Here is a 22532-nt window from a genome sequence, read left to right on the forward strand (position 1 = left end):
CTTGTCATTGCAGACTGGAAGGGCAGTGTGTTCACTGCTAGTTTGACTTTGCAATTAAACCCAATGGCAAAGCCACCCTTCCCTTTACAATGTATGTAAGTCTAACATAAGTAAGGCCTATAGATTCCTATGGCAGGGAGCTTTATATTGTTAAGAGAGACATATAGGTTTATATATGTCATAGCAGCAAAACCCTTGAAAGTTGTTGTTTTGCTGAGGAAAGTTAGTAGCCCAACTGGCTAACACATGGTTTCAGGCTGGCACTTCAGGATGGCTAACTACTGAATGGGACTACCTAACTGGGTACCGCAAGGTAGCAAATTAATCAGGCCATTAACTCTAACTTAAGGCCCAATTTGAGATTCATGTCATTTTTAAAGTTTAGCAACTTTTAGAAAGTGCCCCAGCTAGTCCAGAGGCCTCACAAATGCTCGGGCACACAGAGAGCTTTCTGTCTGCTCAGGGAGATGTTTGAATGACTCCAAGGCTCAGGAACAAAAGCAGTTGCCACACAGGTTTGACCTCCTCTCCCAGGACGGTTGTAAGCGATGTAAGCCCAAAAGTCGAGCTCCAAAAGGGAAGCTGCCTTTGAAGGGCCTCTGGGGATACACACCCAAGCAGGCTGCCTTTTGATCCTGTAGACAAATTGGAGACAAGGCCAGAGGGGGAAAACTCATCCACCAACCGGTTTTCCCTTGGTCGTACCCTTAGGTAGCCACACCTCTGGTGTGGGCTACGAAGCTCCTCACAGTCAAGAAAGGAGTTCCGACATCTTGAGAGTGGCGAGAACATTGCACTTTCGGATTGCCAAATGCCACACATAACCAGAATTTGTCACTAAAGAGGAGGGACCTACTAGCCAATTGGCTAGTGGTCGCATTGTCCCCTTTGGACTCTTTCCGGGGATATAATGGACACCCCTGGCACACTGAACTTCAGAACAACATGGATTTGGAGAGAGTACCAAGAAAGGAGTGTTCTGCTCCCTTTAAACCTGCACTAAGAGAGGCTGCACAGTCTGAAAGACTGCACCTGCTGCACTTTGGTCTAGTGAGATTGAACAATGCCTGTGGCTCCTGGCTTGGAGAAAACTTGATTCCCAGCTCCAGATCGAAGCAGTGACTCGAAGGGTCAGTCAGCTGCCCCCCTGGAACAGCACCAGAGACATGAAAGCTATAGTAGCCCAAATCGACAAAGCAGTAGACACTCCTGGGGGAACGCCACTGTTCACTGCTGGGTACACCAAGAGACAAATCCAAGCTAGCTAAAAGTTGCTCCGTGTATGCCAGAACCGGGAGCAGCCGCGGCCCGTGGAGGGAGTGCCGTGGGGCGGAAAGGCGGGGCGGGGGGTTCTAAAAACCGGAATATGGATAATTGCAGGTAAGTAAACAATTAAATAAATAAAACGAATTTCGTAGCGCGCTACGAAATTTGTTTTATTTATTTAATTGTTTACTTACCTGCAATTATCCATATTCCGGTTTTTCGAACCCCCCACCCTGCCCCTCCCCCGCCCCGCCTTTCCGCCCCACGGAACTCCCTCCACGGGCCGCGGCTGCCCGAGAGTGCTATTAAAGACTAGATTCATTGCCCAAGAGGAACACTAGCCCCCACCAAGGATATTCACTGTGACGGCTGCGCCATAAGATTGTGAGACTTACCTCAGCTGCCCTTCTACTGATGTATAGAGGACAATGTGCGACCACAAGTGCCATGGTCAAAGTTGTCTCAACACACTACCTGCATCCTCAGCATCAGGACCATCAATAATCATCTATAACGTCATTTCTAAAGGTTGAAACTTGACTGGAAAGCACTCTGGTGACAAGGTTACTGGACTCCTAGACCTCTCCCCTGTCAGACATGTTCGTCCAACCTGGGTCCGGGTTGCCAAACTATTTCAAACTATTCAAAATTTTGCAACGTTTGTGTTGACCTATGCTTGTTATTGGTTGAATTTCAATGTATTTATTTCTTCTGAAATCTGTATCTCTGGAACCCTCCAGTGGATTTTTGTCGTGGGCGCTAGCAGCTTGCAACCTAGGACAGCCACTAACCTCGGTAGATAATCAGCAGGAACGATGACTGAAGAATGAACCCTTAAATTCCCCAGGGCGCAGCACCTCACAGGGAAATGCGAAGACTCTCCGCTATGGGAACTGCCCTCTGGGGAAGGAACGGAAGAAGGGGAAGAAATATGTGACACCACCGCGTTTCTCCTGCCGTCCAGGTATGCTAATAATCCAGCCAGGTCAACGAAGGAAACTGCACAGGGGAAGAGACAGTATTGGTACCCTTGGACTGGAGCTGGAGATGAGTCACGCGGATGACGGGGCTAGTTTCTCCCAACAGAAATAAAGGAGACGTAGGAGGAATTTGCTCCGGGGAAAATGTACGTGATTCAAGAGCAGAACAGGCAAACTTATAAGTCGTGGTAGGTACTGCATCCAAAAATCAGCAAGTAGGCAAAGCGTAGGCGCAAGAAGTATCACACGTGGCAATGGCCCGTGAATGCTTCGAACTAACCAAAACAAAACAACAAGAAACAAAACCAAAATCAGCAAGGCACTGAGGTTCAGGACCTGTCTGTTACCTGACCGTAGCGTGTCCGTCGTGCTGAAAGCAATACTACTTCCGTTCGGTTTAAATCACCGAAGACTCCAAGGCACTGGGCAACGATGGAGGGAACGCGTCTGCAACCGCTACCCTGGTCCCAAGGTCCGTGGCAGGAATGAGACTCGGTCGTCCTGCGGGGACAACACCTTCCGCCGACCGAGTCTTGTGAAAAGGGGGCTAAATATCCCGAAGGCTTCTCTCAAGGGAAACAAGCACCGAAGTCGAAGAAAGCGCCGCTCCTGACGACGCGCTGGTTGTGGCTTCTGGATTTATACCTCAAGGATCCGGAACTTCTGGATTGACAAGCCCCCTCCTGTGGGAGCGGCGCTTCTTTGTAGTTCCGGCTGGGCGGGTGCAATTTCCTGTTTCCGGGATGATGGTTTCGGGGCTTCTGGGAATTGTAGTGTCATACCGCCGCTGGCCGACGATCGCGACAATTTTGATGATCAAGTACTCAAAACATTCCTAAAATATGCTCTGTTTTTATAAATTGTTGCCATGTCTCTTTCTTATTGAGTCACATTTTGTTGATTGGTGCTGTTAAATGCTTTACACATTGCTCCTATGTTAAGCCTTGCTACTCAAAGTCACAGCTGCCCAGTGTTGAGTTTAAGATTTATAAACAAGCCTGACTGAACCCAAGACAGTTTTAGTTTTTGCCAGTGTATTGCACGATAAAACCCTACAAATACTCACATAACTGCATGGCCATTCTGTCCATGCTAGGAGAGGTACCAGGAGTAATCCAAACTATGCTAGCGGATTGTAAGAGGAGCACAGAAAATTGTCGAAGAACCTCAGATTTGTGAGTTATCTTTAATAAAAGTCAAAATTCCACTCCAACTGTAAATCAGGAAGTAATGGAGAAAAATTGTCAAATAGAGAATTCCATTAAAAAACCACTGGAAATTGATAATGAAGAGGAATTCTATACTGCACCTGGCATCAAGCCAAGGAAGATATGGCGCTCCTATAAAAAACTCACAAATCATTAAAAATCTAGGCAATACACTGACTGCACAGGCAAGCAAGGAAGAATAGGATAGATAATGTAGCTCCCTCACTGATAATGCCCATATCCCAGGAGTGGAAAGGGTTCACAGTGACTTTGTGAATACAATTCCTGGATTTTATGCGAAAAGACTTTTAGCACATACCCAAAGAATTCTGACTAGCCCTAGAGCTGTGCCCCGAAAATACCAATGCAATATAGAGGGTAAACTCCTAATTATCAATAGATCTCCAGATTAAAGTCAGCCACAATTAAGAAAGGGGAACATCTTCAACCAATAGATTAACCAGGGAGAAACCGGGTATACACCTGATAGCTGCAATCAAACAATGCTAGTCGCTACCCTCCTTAATGAGCACCCAAAAAGCAGGTGTCAGTGAAGCAAAATAAGAAAGCAACACCATCAGTAAGACCAGAAACTTTTACCCTGGTTGTACTAAATAACAAACTTCATAAAATAAGCATCCCATAAAGTGGCAGAGGGATGTTGTCTTTTGCAAAAGAAGTAGCAGAGGAAAAGGAACACCATGTGTAGAAAATAAAACCTTTTTAGGGGTTCACTGATGCACCTGGTCCTTAAACCAACAAAGAAGTTGGCACGGAAGCTGGAATATCAAAATAATAATTTATTAACTTCACATGAGGGAGACTGCGTCAATACAGTACCCTCAGGCCACTGTATGAGACAGTCCAAGGAGTACAGAGATTAGGGACCTTATATACTGTATTTACCGCTGAGCATGCAGGGAGACTCAAAAAGAGGCAGTACAAGTGTGCACATGAATAGCTAGGTACATAGAAGGATATATATGAATCGCTTAGTCAACAGAGTGGGAGGAGTTACAATATTGCTGACATTACAGGTGCATTCTAGAAGTGACTCCAGTGAAATACAAGAGCAGGCAACAGTGAAGAGGGAGAAAGCACATGGCGAGCACATGGCTAACTAAAATGGCTGCCAAAAACAAAATGGCTTCAGCTGATGCTAACAACCATTGCAGCTAGTTTTCCACACATGGACCCACGCAGTGGGCAGTGACATGGAATGATCCCCTCTGCCAACATAATACTTTTTTATAGAGATGCAACCGGCTGGCAACAGGGCCAACAGAATCTACTCTGACAAGGTAAACATTACCTACACAAGATAGTTGACAGTACAAATAGTAAACAAATTAGCAAAAAGAGAACAACAATGCCATCATCTTCATACCTCTCTATGAAGCATTTAATGCTGAGGTCACATACAGATGTATATATATGGGGCCCTAACACAAAACACATAAAGAGAGATTATTTATTCAACCCAAAGATTAAAGAATACTGCCAGAATGGGGACAAAAAATTTCAGCTCCAAACAACCCATGACGGCAGAATGATAAGCAGATGTATTCACCGCTTTTTTCCGGAACCACTGAGAATTACAAATGCTCCAGCTATGATATAATCTACACGGAATGCCTTTGGATACAGGCTGTTGGGTCGTTGGAAAGAAAATTCGGCTGATGTCATTAGATGTGCATCAGGAAGCACACGTTTAGTAGTCTTGACCTTCAGCAGCAAAGCTTCAGCTCAATTTAGAGAGAACACATGCAACTACTCCATAGAATTACCAATCAGGTTTAAACTCAGTACAGGGCCAAATAGCTGACACATTCCTTTTGGCCACTGATGTAAACTGCTCAAGATTCAGAAGCAGCGTATATATTATTATAATAATGTGAGAAAAGGCTGACTGGGAAGAAGGAGGCCGAGTCCACTGTAAACCTGACCTCTCTCTCCCCCTTTTGTTCGATTCATAACTGTGAAGACAAACGTGAACTAAGAAAAGTGAAACCAAAAGTTAAAAAAAACTTAGAATTGCTTACCAAAGTATACTAATGTTATGCCTTGTGAGTGGGGAGAACTAAAGGCTAAGCTGAGATAAGATTGCTGACTCTATTTAGGTCTTTCTTGACAGTGTAGCCCTCTAGTTCACTATGTATGTAGAATAGTGTTTGGTTTACCGCCCTGCAACCTTTATCTTGGTTGGATCAGCTTTCCTCAGCTGTGCCTTGAGATTGCTCCACGCACATCAGCCCAGACAAGTGTTGTCTCATGATGCCTTTTGGTATACCATTCCACTGCCTTGGAAGTACTTTCTTTTTATTGTATGAAGGACTATTTTACATCTGACAAGTACACTTAAACATCACACTTTTGTTACAATCAGTTCTTTATCACATACGAGCAACATATATAGAAAGTGATTCTTTTTTGTGGTTTCTTTCACTGCAGCAGTATTTTTATTTTTTTTGTCAGGACTTGAATGTTATTGCGCCCTTCTTACGGCTACCTTAAGTCATTTTGTTTTTTTTGTTTGAATTTGGGATTCCATGACCCCAAGATGTCCACCCAAAAACAAAATTCGCAATCTTGTCAGACTTTGGACAACCATTCTTGTTTTGGCCCATCCTAGTTACTTTTAACTTTCTCCCTTCTTCATTTACTTTTCCTCCCCTTTACCTCCCACCCGCGTCTATGACCATTCTCTTCTCCACCACTTGTGCCTCCCTCATCAGCCTTCTCTTCTCTACCTCTGGTTCTATTCCTTTGTCCCTCTACTATATTTTCCCTTTCACCCTCTCATCCTCCCTCCTCTCTCAACACTGTTACGTGTCTACTTATTTTAATGTCAGTTTTTACTGCTGTGACAAAGTAAAGAGCAGGCTTCCATGATGCTGTAGAGCTGCTGCTTTGCTTTGTATCATAAACTGAGCTACTGAGTTAACTGCATGTGGTTCCACAAGCTGTCCGGTGTTCAGGGCTATGGTTGGTACTGCTTTGCTCATTGTGTAAAGGGCCCCCTACCTTTCCACTGTGATTGTATTTATAGTTGTTAAGGGACGTGCATTCATCCATTTATGTTAGTTGAAAAAAATCACCCATAATATAAAATGTTCATCATGAGCTACAATATTGGAGAAATTCACAAGTTGAACCATTGCTAGTTATTTGACTGTTCTAAAGCGTGCACGGATGATTCCGATATGTAAGATGTCTGGTGCTGATTGAGGATACCAGACAACAATCCTAGCTTCAGAGCAAATGTAGAAGGTCTACACATTCACAAGCCTTCCAGCACCCACAGTGGCACTTTTTGTTACATGATTTTGGCACTCTTCACAGAGTCATTCTGTGAAGGCCTGCTTTCACTTGATAAACACCAAGTGAACTGGACACAGTGGGTTCCTTGCAGATGTACTCAGTCTCTACAAGTATTTCCCTGGGTTTTAAAACTTCTCTAGAAAGTCGGTGGTAGCGCTTTTGAGGTTGGTAGGTGTGGTTGCATTCTCTGTGAGGAGCACATGCCCCCTCTCCTTGTCTATGGCCTTACCTCCCCAATGTCCGTCAGTCATTGACAGACTGTAATCCCCACCCCCTTACCAGATCCTGCATGCAGTGGTAGAAACTGCTTAATTTGCTGTAATATTGTTTCAGCATTTACTGAATATTCATACCATGAAGTTAGCTAGTGAAACCTTTATTGAGTATTTAAGCCACATTTGTTCACTTATGAACATATAATTTTTACCAGTTATGAAAGAGAGGTTAATGTAATGTTTTTTTAATTTAGTTTGAAAATAGACAGACATTACTTTAGAGGAGAAGGTTAGGTTTGAAATTACAGGAGAAACACTTGGTGAAAGATGAACTCCTAAAATGCCAAGAAAACTTGAAGGTAGTTCTGACTTTAATGTGACTTTAATGTTTGTGTTTATCCATATTTGTGCATGCCTGTGTTTGCATTCATATCATATAAAAGGTAGACATATTTGTTTTGCAAATGCTTATACTTTTTGGCGGGGTTTAGATTCGTGACTCCCAAAAAAATGGAGGTCTCTATAGGACAGTAGGTCCCCACTGAATCTTTCTACTTCAACTACTCACTAATTACTCAGTTCCGGTGTACTTTGTGGTAGGCATTTTCTTGTTGCATAGAAATAGCATACAGCAGTACCTGTGTCATTGGAATCCTTAATTCCATCTTTCTATAGGACTGAGGGGTTATCATCTAGCATTCAGATTTGGGTGTTTTTCCACTACAGCTTAAAAAAGTATGTTTTTCATTTTTTTAACTTTTAATAAGCTTTATTAAGTTAATACCAACGGATCACTGACATAATATCGACTACAAAAATATAGACTTACAAAAATATCGATGCCAAAATATAGAATGCCAAAATATCGAAGTCCTATCTCCAAACAGGAAATTACAAAAATATCGAATCCAAAATATGGTTGTAAATAATATAGTTAGTCAAAATATCGAATTTTTTAAATGTTTTAAAAGTAATGTTAAATAAATGAAATAATACATATAATTAACTGACACATACTTAAAAATACTTAAATAACAGTAAACTTAATGAATAATTAAAGTAAGTAAAAAAAAAAATTAATACATATATCTTAACGTGATATTAATTAAAAATATTCAATATTTTCTGTGTAGGATAGCGGCGCGTAAAATTTACTATTACCACTCCAGTAAGTGCAATAGTAGGGAAAGCGTTGGATAGCGGGAGGGTAAAAATTACTATTCCCACTCCAGAGAATGCAACAGTAGGGAAAGCGTTGGATAGCGGGAGGGTAAAAATGACTATTCCCACTCCAGAGAGTGCAATATTAGGGAAAACATTGGATAGCGTAGGGGTAAAAATTACTATTCCCACTCCAGAGAGTGCAACAGTAGGGAAAGCATTGGATAGCGGGAGGGTAACATTTACTATTCCCACTCCAGTGAGTGCAACAGTAGGGAAAGCGTTGGATAGCGTAGGGGTAAAAATTACTATTCACACTCCAGAGAGTGCAACAGTAGGGAAAGCGTTGGATAGCGGGAGGGTAACTGTTGTAAAGAAGACACTCTGAAGCAGGTGAAGTTCAAGCGTCTTTATTCTGTCATCCACTCTCCGCTACTGACAGCCTGTTGAACATTCCAAGGTGAACTCTCAAGGACCGTCCCAAGAGGGAGGAAAGGCGGGGGAGGAAAGGAAGCTACCACTAGGAAAAGAAACTGGAAAATACGTCAGGGAAGGTAACAAGGGAAAAGGAGAGAGATTACAACACATCTCCCTTCGTAGGGAAAGGAAACAGGGGGAAAAGGACGAGGTGAGCGGGCAACATGAACCTGTGAAGTAACAGAGCTTGTATGTATAAGGAACATGGAAACCCCCAGGGTCTGAAAGGCGACCAAGTCAGAACGCAAAATGTACACCAGCCTACCTGCAAACAACACAAAGAGAAGGGAATAACAGATCACCACATGACAGGGAAAGAAAGGAAAGAAAGAGCGAACGAGGTAAGGCTGTAGACACAGGATGACATAAAGCAGTGTAACATCCGAAAACACGGATGAGAAACAACGTAGGACAACGCAAGGAAAACTGAACAAGGAGGAAGCGGAGAAAAGGCAAAGATGTACAAACAGCAAACTAATGCTTCCCCCATTTTCACTCAGCAGTCCCAATCAATGTGAGATTGACATGCGTTCTACAAAATCTAGCTTGAAACCTGTAAGAAAACAACATCAGTCAAGTGGACCCGAACACCTGATCCTCCTCAACTCCTAAGAACGAAGTGAGGAACACTTAGAATGAGACTATGACCCATTAGACGCCCTAGAAGGGAGCCCAAGTAAATGTACATGGTTTAAAGCTCATAGATTAGTGCCCAGTATGGGGAAGCAGGATGAGAGTGGATGGGAACGTACCCCTAAGCGTACGGTGAACCCCAAAATTTCCAGAGTGTGCAAGGGAAGTGGCCACCCATTGCCCTCCCTGTGTAGGGGAAAGCATATACAGTGTAAACAAGCACACCTACAGAAACCTGAATAGAGCCCCCATGAAAGAGTGCTACCAAGGATGGCAATAAGAGTGACACCACCAGGACGACTGGACAGATAAGAAAACGGAGAAGAGGCAAAGTAGATACATACAGTATAACTATTACTTCCCCCCCCCAATTTCAATAAACAATAACAATACGATGTAAGAGTAACATTGCGTTCTACAAAACAGCAAAATTACAGAATGTAAAAAACAATTTCAGTCACTGGAACTAAAACCCATGATCGTCCTCTACTCCTCTGATAGAGTGTGAGGAGCACTTTGAATGGGACTGTAACCCATAAGACGCCCTATTTAGGGAGACTGAGTAAAGCTAAATTGGTAAAAGACCCATAAAATTGTGCCCTGAGTAAGGGTACTATGTAAATGTAAGATGGGACTGTGACCCATGCACCGGTTCCCTGTGTAAGGGTAACAACCGTAATGGCCCGAGTAGGCACGTGAAAGAAAAGAAAAGGAAGCAGGAACCTGTTGCCCTCCCTGTTAAGGGTAAAAACCGCAAATACCTATGTAGGCAGAATTATGTAGGGAAATGGGGATAGTACCCATTCCCAGGTAAAGGTATATGGCCAAACGGGGCTGGGACCCATTTCCAACCCTGTGTAGGGTAAAATAATGTGAACCTGCAAATTTAACCATCCCAAATGTATGTGGGCAATTGGGGCAAAACCTACCCCCACCCCTATGTAGGGAAAAATCAATAGACATATGTAAACATGTCTGGGGCCGTGAATGCCAAATGGCATATACGTACCCACAGTACCTGAATGCAAACTGAAGCAATGATGTAAAGTGAGCAAGAGTTGCATGGACCAAGGACGTCCCATGTTTGTGAACGTAAATTGTAGAAGAACATATGTGAAAAAAACATTCAATCACTTTTCAAAATGTCCCAATTAAAAGTGCAAACGTCTTCATTGACCTGTGTAAGAAATGAAAGTTAAAAGCAAAACTTTGCAATAATCACAGTCACCGAGTCCAGACATTACTGCAGCACGCCTAGCATAATGATGACAAGGTTTGTTGGAAGTACGAGGAACCGAAATCCTGAGAAACACATATAAGACCAAGACTTGCCCGACTTGCCTCTGCTGTAACAAAAGTGTGCGTGTCATCGAACGTCAGACAGACACGATTGTGCCACAGCACATCCTAACTGATGCAGAGGAGAGTGAGGAAACATCATTGCCGATAATATGGAACCAAGGCATTATTGTAGACCAAAAAAAAAAAAACACTCCCAGAAAATACCGTATGTGTTTCTTTGTGATGACGGAGGTTAGAGAATGCAGCTGGAAACAATAGGCTGCGTTTCTAGTCTGTGAGGCACAGTAGACAGACGTAAATCTACCAGAGCCCCAAGAAAATACCACCGAAAGTTCCTTGAAGAAAAGATGGCATCACGTTCAGGGCGCGCTGCCGGATGGTTCGTGGCACGCTGGGGCGCTAAAGAGCAGCAGGCGCAGAGACCAACAGAAATAACGGTATTAACGTCTGGAATACCGGAGAGGTAATAGATTTCTGAGGAGAAAAAGTCATTTACAAAACTCACCACAGCACAGGCAAAGCAGGGCACCAAAAGAGCTGTACTGCTTCGCACTCAATCACCTCAACAAAACACAATGCGTTTTTGGAAAATTAGAGAAACTGCCAGATTGAAACAAATCCAAATGAAAATCAGTCACAGAGAATCCGTCCGAGACAGACAGACTTCAGTCAAACCAATGCTCACCACTAGACGCAAACCTCCCATGAGAGACTCCTATACAAAACAGCTGTGCATATCCCACAAGGTGTGCCATTGTAGTAGAACTCTCAGCAGGGAAGTTACAAGTGGGATGAAGAGAAGAGTCGGCAGTAAACAGTTAGAAGACATGACACCTTTGCGCTATGACACTTGCTGTAGAAGTTTGTAGGCAGAAGCTGATCTCTCCAAACACGTTGTTACAGAACATAGTAGATCTTGTTGACAGAGTCAATGGTAGAAAGATTTAAAGTCCAAATTACGTGGTGTATAAGTGCACAAGATCACACAGCGTAGGCAGTAAAATGACTCCAGTACATGCCATAAGAAATTGTGCCTAGAAATGCAAAAGCGTGACCGAAAGGAACCGTCTGCCTGAAGTGTTGATGTGTTTAAAAAGTCAGGCAATAAAAGGTACCAGAGTCCTAAGTACATGGTATAGATGAGCACAGTAAGCCTGGGCTAGGGCTGGCCAAAGTAGTGGTCACTGGTGGGGCTTAGTTGAAGCCAACGGGATGCCTGGGGTGAATTCTAAACAATATGAATTGTAGAAGCAGCCCTCACAGCACTCCGACGTGCAAATACATAGCAACACCCTCACCAAAGAATGTGCACAAGGTCACACAGCGTAGACGGGAAGTGCTCAAGATCACACAGCTAAATGCAGTAGGAAAATCAAGATGAAGTGAAGAGCTGTGTATGAGTAGCAGAAAATGCATAGCAGTGCAGCAGGCTGTGGTGGTACAGCCAAAGCCCAAAATCTGTAGTCTAGATGAGCACAACTCGCCTGTCTTATGGCTGGCCGATGGAGCGGCCTTTGGTGGGGCTGAAAGGCGAAGTGCTTCATCTTTCATAATGTCTTCTTTTCTTTGTAGTAGTTGTATCTTCCTTGTAGTCATCTTTGTAGTTTTGTGTACAACATGTCTGTTTCTTGTTAATACCAATTACCATCTTGTGGATACCGCCTCTTTTGAAAATTGTGCAGGACCACCACTTCCTCCCGCCGACATCTGAGAAAGAGCGGCAATAAGACAGCACTTCACAACGGAGAGAGTAGAATCCACGGTGGTCTAGGCATAAACTCAGGAGACTGTTGCCTTTGTCAAAGACTCCTGAAAGCCCCCACTCTGCGTCCTCCAGGCACTGACTTGAGGAATATTAAATCCTAAATGCAGAAAGAAACAAGCACTGAAAGGGGAAATTACATGAATGGCCCCCTTCGCCAGCAGTCAAGGAACTTTGGAAAGCCCCAACTCTGCGTCCTCACAGGCACTGAATCGAGGAATAATAAATCCGAAATGCAGAAAGGAAAAAGGCACTGAAAGGGGAAGTGACATGAATGGCCCCCTTCGCCAGCAGTCAAGGAACTTTGGAAAGCCCCAACTCTGCGTCCTCACAGGCACTGAACCGAGGAATAAAAATCCGAAATGCAGAAAGGAGAGAGTACTGAAAGGGGAGATGACAGTAATGGCCCCCTTCGCCAACTCGTCGCCAGTGTTGTAAAGAAGACACTCTGAAGCAGGTGAAGTTCAAGCGTCTTTATTCTGTCATCCACTCTCCGCTACTGACAGCCTGTTGAACATTCCAAGGTGAACTCTCAAGGACCGTCCCAAGAGGGAGGAAAGGCGGGGGAGGAAAGGAAGCTACCACTAGGAAAAGAAACTGGAAAATACGTCAGGGAAGGTAACAAGGGAAAAGGAGAGAGATTACAACAGTAACATTTACTATTCCCACTCCAGTGAGTGCAACAGTAGGGAAAGCGTTGGATAGCGTAGGGGTAAAAATGACTATTCCCACTCCAGAGAGTGCAACAGTAGGGAAAGCGTTGGATAGCGGGAGGGTAAAAATTACTATTCCCACTCCAGAGAGTGCAATAATAGGGAAAACATTGAATAGCGTAGGGGTAAAAATTACTATTCCCACTCAAGAGAGTGCAACAGTAGAGAAAGCATTGGATAGCGGGAGGGTAACATTTACTATTCCCACTCCAGTGAGTGCAACAGTAGGGAAAGCGTTGGATAGCGTAGGGGTAAAAATTACTATTCACACTCCAGAGAGTGCAACAGTAGGGAAAACGTTGGATAGCGGGAGGGTAACATTTACTATTCCCACTCCAGTGAGTGCAACAGTAGGGAAAGCGTTGGATAGCATAGGGGTAAAAATTACTATTCCCACTCCAGAGAGTGCAACAGTAGGGAAAGCGTTGGATAGCGGGAGGGTAAAAATTACTATTCCCACTCCAGTGAGTGCAACAGTAGGGAAAGCGTTGGATAGCGGGGGGGAAAAATTACTATTCCCACTCCAGTGAGTGCAACAGTAGGGAAAGCGTTGGATAGCGGGAGGGTAAAAATTACTATTCACACTCCAGAGAGTGCAATAATAGGGAAAGCATTGGATAGCGTAGGGGTAAAAATTACTATTCCCACTCAAGTAAGTGCAATAGTAGAGAAAATAATAAATGTATTTTTATTTTTAAATTAATTAATTATTAATACAAAAACAAGTATTACCATTAATTACCAATCACACAAGAATTGATCATTTTTAAATACCAATACATTTTTGTTTAATTAATTAACAATTAATAATTAATTAACAAACAATTGTTTTTCAATAACAAACATTAATAAATGCAAATAATACCAATTAATAATTAATTTATAATATATTAATTAAGGATATACACAAATTATTTAAATAATTTTTTTTTTCCAATTATATTACTTCCCACCATATTCCCGTATAAACACAATACCCGCTACAAATATTAATTGAATACAATTAACATAATTATCAATTTACCTATTAATACTAATTAATTACCAATTAATACTAATTATTTACAAATTAATAATTAATCAACAAACAATTAATTTGCAATACCAATTAATAATTAACTAATAACAATTAAATTACTTCCCACCCTATTCCCCTATAAACCCACAACCCGCTACAGAAGTAAAATGCAAAATTAAATTAAAGATATATTAATTAACAATATACACAAATAAATTACATAATTATTTATTTACAATTATATTACTTGCCACCATATTCCCCTATAAACACACTGCCCGCTACAAATATTAAATGAATACAATTAACATAATTATCAATTAAACAATTAATACAAATTAATTACCAATTAATACTAATTATTTACTAATTAATAATTAATCAACAACCAATTAATTTGCAATACCAATTAATAATTAACTAATAACAATTAAATTACTTCCCACCCTATTCCCCTATAAACCCACAACCCGTTACAGAAATAAAACGCAAAATTAAATTAAAAATAATTAATAATTCCTATAAATTATTATTTAATAATATATAATTAAATTACTTCCCACCCTATTCCCCTATAAACCCACAACCCGCTACAGAAGTAAAACGCAAAATTAAATTAAAAATAATTAATAATTCCTATAAATTATTATTTAATGTACTATAATTAAATTACTTCCCACCCTACTCCCCTATAAACCCACAACCCGCTACGGAATTAAATTACAAAAAAATAAAAAAACATAAAATTCAATAATTTAAAAATATTCTAACATACATTCCAATATTAATACATACTTTTAACACATATACTAACACTTAAAACACTATAAAAAAATCGATATTTTTAACAACTATATTATTGCAATCGATATTTCTTACCTGTTTTTCGATATTCTTCACCACTATATTTTTGCAAGTCGATATTCTGTCCATTCGATATTAAAAACTCGATATTCTTGCTACTCGATAATTTTTTTTCGATATTATGTCTATTTACCAATACCAACTACATACGAACTAGGCTATGAAAAACAATATACCTATAATATAATAAAAATGGAACAAACAGGCAATAAAACAGAGTAGAAAGCTATTTTAATTTGAGCAATAACATAGGAAGAAAGAGAGGGAGGAAAATGAAAGGGGAATATAATACAATTCTATAATTGAAGATCATGAAAAAAAATCTATAAACCTATTAAAGAAGTAAACAAATACTTAAAACATCTGAAATGCAATCCAATAGTGAAAGGAAAAAAGAAAAGTAATGTAGGGGAGAAAGCAGAGACTATAATGATTTCTGGAGGCTGAAAATTCTCAGAACAATTACATAACTCATGAGTTGAAATCTTAGTTAAATAATTGGTTAATGACGACCAAAATAAATCCCTATTTACGTATGGTTTGACAGAGGAGGCAAAAGTAATATCCAATCTATGATAATGACAAACATTATTCCACCAGGACTTCACTGAAAGTTTAGTTGAGCATTTCCAGTGTATGAAATTTTCTGGAAGGCTAAAACCAACATCAAGTCAAATAAATCTTTTTTCATGTAAAGACAATCCCAATGACTCTGATAAACTTCCTGTAAAAAGAGTAGTATTTGATAAAGGAGTATGCAAGTTAAAAATAGCTGAAAAGTGCTTCCAAACATCTTTTCAAAAGGAAGAGACAGGAGGAAAGTAAATTATTAGGTGCATCGAATCAGCCAAAGGAAAATGACAGGACCAACAAGCCTTATTATTAGTATGTGTAAAATTAGCTATGAACGAGGGAGTAAAATATAATCTATGGTAGAGAAAGAACATGGACTGGGTAGTGGAGGCAGATCTAGAAATCTTCAAAGACCTACCCCATAGTTTGTCTCAAAAATCGATGCTCCAATCACATCCCAGACCATCTCCCAAGCAGTCGCTATTTTAGATTTAGAACGAACAGCACCTGGGGTAAGAAGACGTTTATAGACCAAGGATGCTTTAGGAAATACAGTTAATACTCTGAGCAGTGGATCCACTATGGGAGCAGGCTTAATACAGGGGAGAGAATAAAAAACATCTAGGATTATTCCCATAAGATTTGAAAATTTGTGCAGAATGAGCGCCGGCATTTAAAGGTGTTCTGAAATTAAGGGAAGGAACACAGAGATAAACCATCAAACATGTCCTGAACCAAGATAACTCCCTTAAGTCTCGAGGATTTCCAATAAAGAGGACTATTATTAATGGCAATGAGGTGATTGTACCAAAGGGGAGACTGAAGGAAAGCATTCCTAGAGATAGTTTCCAATTGATAGTGAGGTTTTAATAATGAACAAGTGTGTTTAAACAACAGAAGAGAGGCAACATTGACCTTTGTAGTGAGTCAAGAACTTCCTCAACAATAAAAGGTGCTAGTAAGGATTGTTCAACTTTGAACCACAAAGGTGTAAAAGGGAAGACTTCAGTAAGAAGCCATTTTGAAGCTATTCAAAAACAAAAGGCCTTGGGATACAGTCGAAAATCGTGAAAATTCACTCCTCCCGTAGATTTAGGTTTACGAAGATGTGACAGGGAGATTCTAGATTTGTTGTTATTCCATGAGAATTTAGAGAGAAGGGAATCAATTTTTCTTAAAATAAACACTCAGGATGTGAACGGGAATCATAGAGAAAAGATGTAAAAAAATAGGAGTAATTATCATTATAATAGAATCAAGACATCCCCACCAAGAGAGAAAGAGAGGATTCCAGGAGGAGAGAAGCTTGAAATACGATCTAGCACTTCTTTCCTATTATTTTTAACTGAATCTAATATTGAGTTATGAAACCAAAAGCCTAGGTAATTGATTTTAGAGCTGTTCCAGCGGAACCCGGTGGCATCAAAATGTTACTTCAAACAAAATTTGGTGATGGGGAGAATTTCTGTCTTGTCAGAATGAATTTATAACCGGAAACAAGGGAAATAGCTGAGATTTCTTGCAAAAGAGGAGGGATAGAGGTTTTGGGATGGAGATATAAAGAGTAAGAAATCATCCGCATAGGCAGATAACTTCAAATGTTGGTCACCATAAATAAAACCAGTATTCTTGCAAATATGAGATAAAAACGGTTAAAGTGATAAAATAAATATGAGGGGTGAAAGAGGGTGACCTTGACGTAAATCCTGTTGCAAGTTAAAAAATTGAGAGACAAGACCAATAACTATGAGAGAAGCTTTAGGAACCGAATATCACAAAGAGATCAAAGCAATGAATTTGGGACTAAAACCATGCCAGTGCAGAGCTTTAAATAAAAAGGACCAGTTAACTCTATCGAAAGCCTTCTCTACATTAATGGAGACTGCAGCTAGAGGGTAGGAAGGAGTTGGGGCCTTATTCAAAAACAATAAATAGTAAACAAGAGTTGTCAGAAGTTAGTCTGGCTTTAAGGAAACCACATTGCTCTGAACCAATTAGTTTTGGTAAAAGAGGCTCAAGACGCATAGCGAGCAATTTGGCAAAGATTTTCTGGTTGACATCCACTAGGGAAATAGGACGATAATTTTTACATTGTTTGGGATCATGACCGTCTTTATAGATTAAACAGATTGTAGCTTTTTTTTAAAGTGCCCTGTGCACTACCAGTAGTATGAAAGTATTGAAAGAGCAATAGAAATTTTGAAAGAAGAAGATTTGAGAAGTACAGATAAAATTCTACAGTGAAACCATCAGGGCCTGGAGTTGTATTTTTCTTAAGAAGACTTAAAGATTGAGATATTTCCAGGAAGGATAAATCAGATTCTAAAGGAGCAAAGTCTAGGTCTACTTGAGACGAGGGTGGGACTTGGTTAAGATATGTATCGATAGAAAAGGAATGGACTCTGGGGTATATAGAGTTTTATAAAATTCCATAAATTCATTTAAAATTTCCTGATCTATAAAAGGTTTCCCATCTGATGAATAAACAGAATCTATCAAAACATGTTCTTTCTGAGATTTAAGATAGTTACCCAGAAGTTTGCCAACCTTATTTCGTCCACCAAAATACCGAGCACTTGTTTGAAGAACAGATGCACCATTATCAGTAGTTGTTTTATTAAAGTTTAGCTTCGCACAAACAAGCTCCTGTAAGGCAGAGTCAGATGAAGAAGTATAAATTCGGTGTTCTAAGCGTTTGATATTGGCTATCAAAATGTTATGCTGATTAATGAAGTGTTTCTTTTTTCTGGAAACAAAGCCCATAATGAAGCCACGTGCTGTAACTTTAAAAGTGTCCCACAGCAGTGTAGGAGAAATATCTGGAGTCGCATTTAGAGAAAAGAATTCCTTCGTAAAGGAAATGAATGAAGAAGATCTTATAACAGGTAATTTTTAAACCTCCATCTCGGGGATTTGGGGTGTGAACTGAGCAAGTCAAAATCAGCAACAACCGGGGCATGATCAGAAATGACAATGTATTCAATTGAGGAGGAAATAAGGTTCTGTGTCAAGGCAGGAGAAAGAAAACTGTAGTCTAATTGGGTTAGGGTGCCAGGTGAGGGAGAGAAATATGAAAATTCTATAGTGTCATGGTTACAGAGTCTCCACGCATCCACAAGGTGTGTCTGAGATATTGTACTTTATAATTGTGGGTCTTGTGAGGGATAAAACGAACACGGGATTGTCAATCAATGAAAGGATCAATAACTTGGTTTATATGTTTAAGCATTTTTTTGTAATATGAGCCCAAAGGAATAATCCGGCTGAGTTGACCATAAATATTAAACACTGTAAGAGAAATATTGTTAATAAGCAACTTAATTAATAACCATCTATCTTCTAAATCAATTTCCTGAGATGTAACAGAACATTTCAAACTTTTATGCACTAGAATAATTAACCTATTTGTCTTAGTGGTCGTAGGAGACACAAAGACTAAACCAACCCAATGCTGTTTGAGTTTCAAAGCCACTGTCTCGGTCAAGTGAGTCTCTTGCAATAAAACTAAGTCAGGATTATATGAGGCTAAATGAGATAGTATTCTCTGCCTCTTTATGGGATTATTTAAACCATTTACATTCCATGAAACAACTCTAAATGTAAAGAGAGAGAAGAAAAGAAGGGAAAAGAGAGAAGGAGTAAGAGAGATAGTAAGAAAAGATAGTACATGTCATATAAAGTGATGACTGTAATACATACCTGAAGGGGAAACAGACAAATAACAAGGACTGGCGACAGACAACAAAGATGGCACATCAAACAGGGGAGACGAACCATGTTGGAAGATCAAAAAAGAGGCAGGGTTATGGATATGGATATGTAGTGAGTCCAGAGGACCTATAATAATTATAAGAACAGAAAATGCAAAATGGGTGAATATAAACAGATATAACTACGAAGGCATAACCTGCAAAGGAAATGATCAAAGATGGTTGGTATGAACGTTACATAAAACAAAAAAAAAATCATAGAGACTGTCACATGGGACTCAAGTTATGGAAGAAGGACCAGCTGAATCCATGGAGGTCGTAGAGTGGGAATGAAGACATTTTTGAAGATCTGCTGAGTCTCCAAACGTAGACGTGTTGTTGTGAAAAGTTACTTTGAACAAGCATGGATGGAATAAACCATATCGGGCACCAATGATACGTAAAGGTGATCTAAGATCTAGAAACTCCTTCCGACTTTTAACTGTTAATGTAGAGATGTCCTGGGACAGGAACACTTTAGAACCTGACCATATTAGTTGTTTCTTAAGTTTGGCCGCATTCAAGACTTGCAAGAGGTCCATGAATTTCAAAAAAGAAGGATCAGGCCACGAGGTCTTGAGGGAGAAGTTTTGGAAGAGAGGCAGGACCCAGCCTATGGGCATGCTGAATATTCAGAAAAGCCGAAGCAGGGAGGTCCAAAAGTTTCGGAAGAAAATAGGTTAAAAAAGTCACAGGGTCATCTCCCTCTATATTCTCAGGAAGCACATACAAATGAAGATTGTTGCGCCTATTTCTGTTTTCAATATCCTCAGCAGATTTCTTCAGGAGGATCACCTCCTTCTCCAGAGATGACATTTTTGTGGAGATATCTTGAAGGTCACTGACATGTTGTTCAATTGTAGACAACCTGGAGTAAAGCGTTAACCATTTAGGGGCCGATTACGATCCTGGAAAAACCCGGTACAAACCGTGGGTCGGAGCTTTTTCTCCGTCCGACTCGTACCGGGTTGTAAAACTTTACAAACATGCAATTACGATTCGTTCGGAAACACCATTCCCGTACGATTCGGAAAAAAGACCAACCGACAGAAAAATACATACAAATGTGATCTGGGACACCGCGGACGTGACGTCCGGACGGAGTTAGGCATGTTTTTACGTACCAGCAATTACGATTCGCACCGACTGCAGTCCGGATGGGAAAATTTTTACGGCACCTAAAAAGTGCCGGAAAAGCTAAGTACGCAGCGATGCGAGCTGATTAGGGGGCCCGGTACGCGCCGTACCCCCCCCGCCCCCCGTATGTACGGAGCGTACTCCCACCCCCATATGTACGGAGCGTACCCCCACCCCCATATGTACGGAGCGTACCCCCCAGCCCCCCGTATGTATGGAGCGTACCCCCCAGCCCCCCATATGTACGGAGCGTACCCCCGTACCCCCCGTATGTACGGAGCGTACCCCCCAGCCCCCCATATGTATGGAGCGTACCCCCGTACCCCCCAGCCCCCCGTATGTACGGAGCAAACCCCCCAGCCCCCCATATGTATGGAGCGTACCCCCGTACCCCCCAGCCCCCCGTATGTACGGAGCGTACCCCCGTACCCCCCCGTATGTACGGAGCGTACCCCCGTACCCCCCAGCCCCCCGTATGTACGGAGCGTACCCCCACCCCCGTATGTACGGTGTGGACCCCCAGCGCTACGCGCTGGGGGTCCGCACCGTACATATGGGGGTGGGGGTGGGGGTACGCTCCGTACATACGGGGGGCTGGGGGGTACGCTCCGTACATATGGGGGTGGGGGTACGCTCCGTACATACGGGGGGCTGGGGGGTACGCTCCGTACATATGGGGTGGGGGTGGGGGTACGCTCCGTACATACGGGGGGGTGGGGGTACGCTCCGTACATACGGGGGGCTGGGGGTACGGCGCGCCCATCCGCGGGGGGGGCTGGGGGTACGGCGCGAACATACGGGGGACGGGGGGGAGTACGGCGCGTACCAGGCACTTGTTTGGACATCTCCATGGTTGCTATGGGAGTTCGCTCCGGACGGTCTTTTTTCCATACAGTTGTACAATCGGACGGATGGGACGGATCGTAATTGCGCATTGGGACTTCAGTTTTCCCATTTGTACGTAAAAATGTCCGGGGACGTGTCGGAGACTTTTCCCGACCCGAGGACGTGTGGTGGAATTTTCCCAATGCGATTTGTAGGGACTTTTTCCCATACGAATCGTAATTGGCAGTTTGTACGGCGCTTTTACCATTTGTAAGGAAAAAAGTCCAGATTCAATTCGGTTGGGGAAATTTTTTCCAGGATCCTAATCGGCCCCTTAGTGTCCAAAACCTGTAAGCATGTATTGGTTTCCTCTATAAAGGGGTGCAATGCACTTATTTCCTCTAAAACGGTGTCTAAAGACATAGGCGAAGCAGGTTTTGGCAGAGAAGTAGGATGTCATTTGAGTCTTTTGTTAGCAGAGGAGGGCGAATTTAATTTTGACGATGGATGAAGAAAATGACCTGGAGGAGTAAGAATGAGCCATACTGACAGGGTTATGCAAGTCATTCATAGGGGGTGGCAAGGAGGCTGAGTGTGTCACTAGCAAAACAGTAGTAGGTTTTTTGCTTGAATTTAACAGATGTTTAGATCAGCCCATGAAATAAAAATGTTCCAGTCAATCCAAAAGACCAGTAGCGTGAATTATGCCCTTTGAAAATAGCTGGAGCAAGTTACAATGAGTTAAAGATACAAGTCTCAAAAGCCATTGCGTAAACACAGTACCTTGTGCAAGGAGTAAAGCTGAGGAGGATTATTCCAGTCAGGAAGAGAAAAAAAATGGCATCCGGAATGCACGAGAAGCTGTCCCACGATGTTTCACATATCCAGAGGTAGAAGGAAGAAACCAAAAGGCAGCCTCATGTTTAGGGGAAATTCCGCAAAGGAGAACTCCCCATGGAATTAAAAAAACAGCACTAAAATCGACGAATTTACATGACGATCTGACGACACAGCGCGGAGCTCCGCGCTCAGACGGCCATCTTGAAGGGTGCAGTGCACGTGTCTAAAAAAGGTATGTTTTTCAAATAAGAAAAAAGCAGTAGCACAGAATTATTGGACTATTCTGTTTGGTTGTATGTAGTAAAAAGAATAGAACTCTATTTAATTAAATAGTTAAGAGTGTAGAATTTTAGAACAATCATTATTAAAAGCTCAGTCTGTCTGCAGAAGAGCGAGGTTGTTGACGCTGTTCTCATTAAGTTGCAGCTAACAAGGTGCACTGATTAGATTTAGAATAATTAAGCTTTGTTTACCTTCCAAGACTAGAC

This window comes from Triturus cristatus, chromosome 2_2, assembly GCF_964204655.1.
Source record: "Triturus cristatus chromosome 2_2, aTriCri1.1, whole genome shotgun sequence".
Taxonomy (NCBI): domain Eukaryota; kingdom Metazoa; phylum Chordata; class Amphibia; order Caudata; family Salamandridae; genus Triturus; species Triturus cristatus.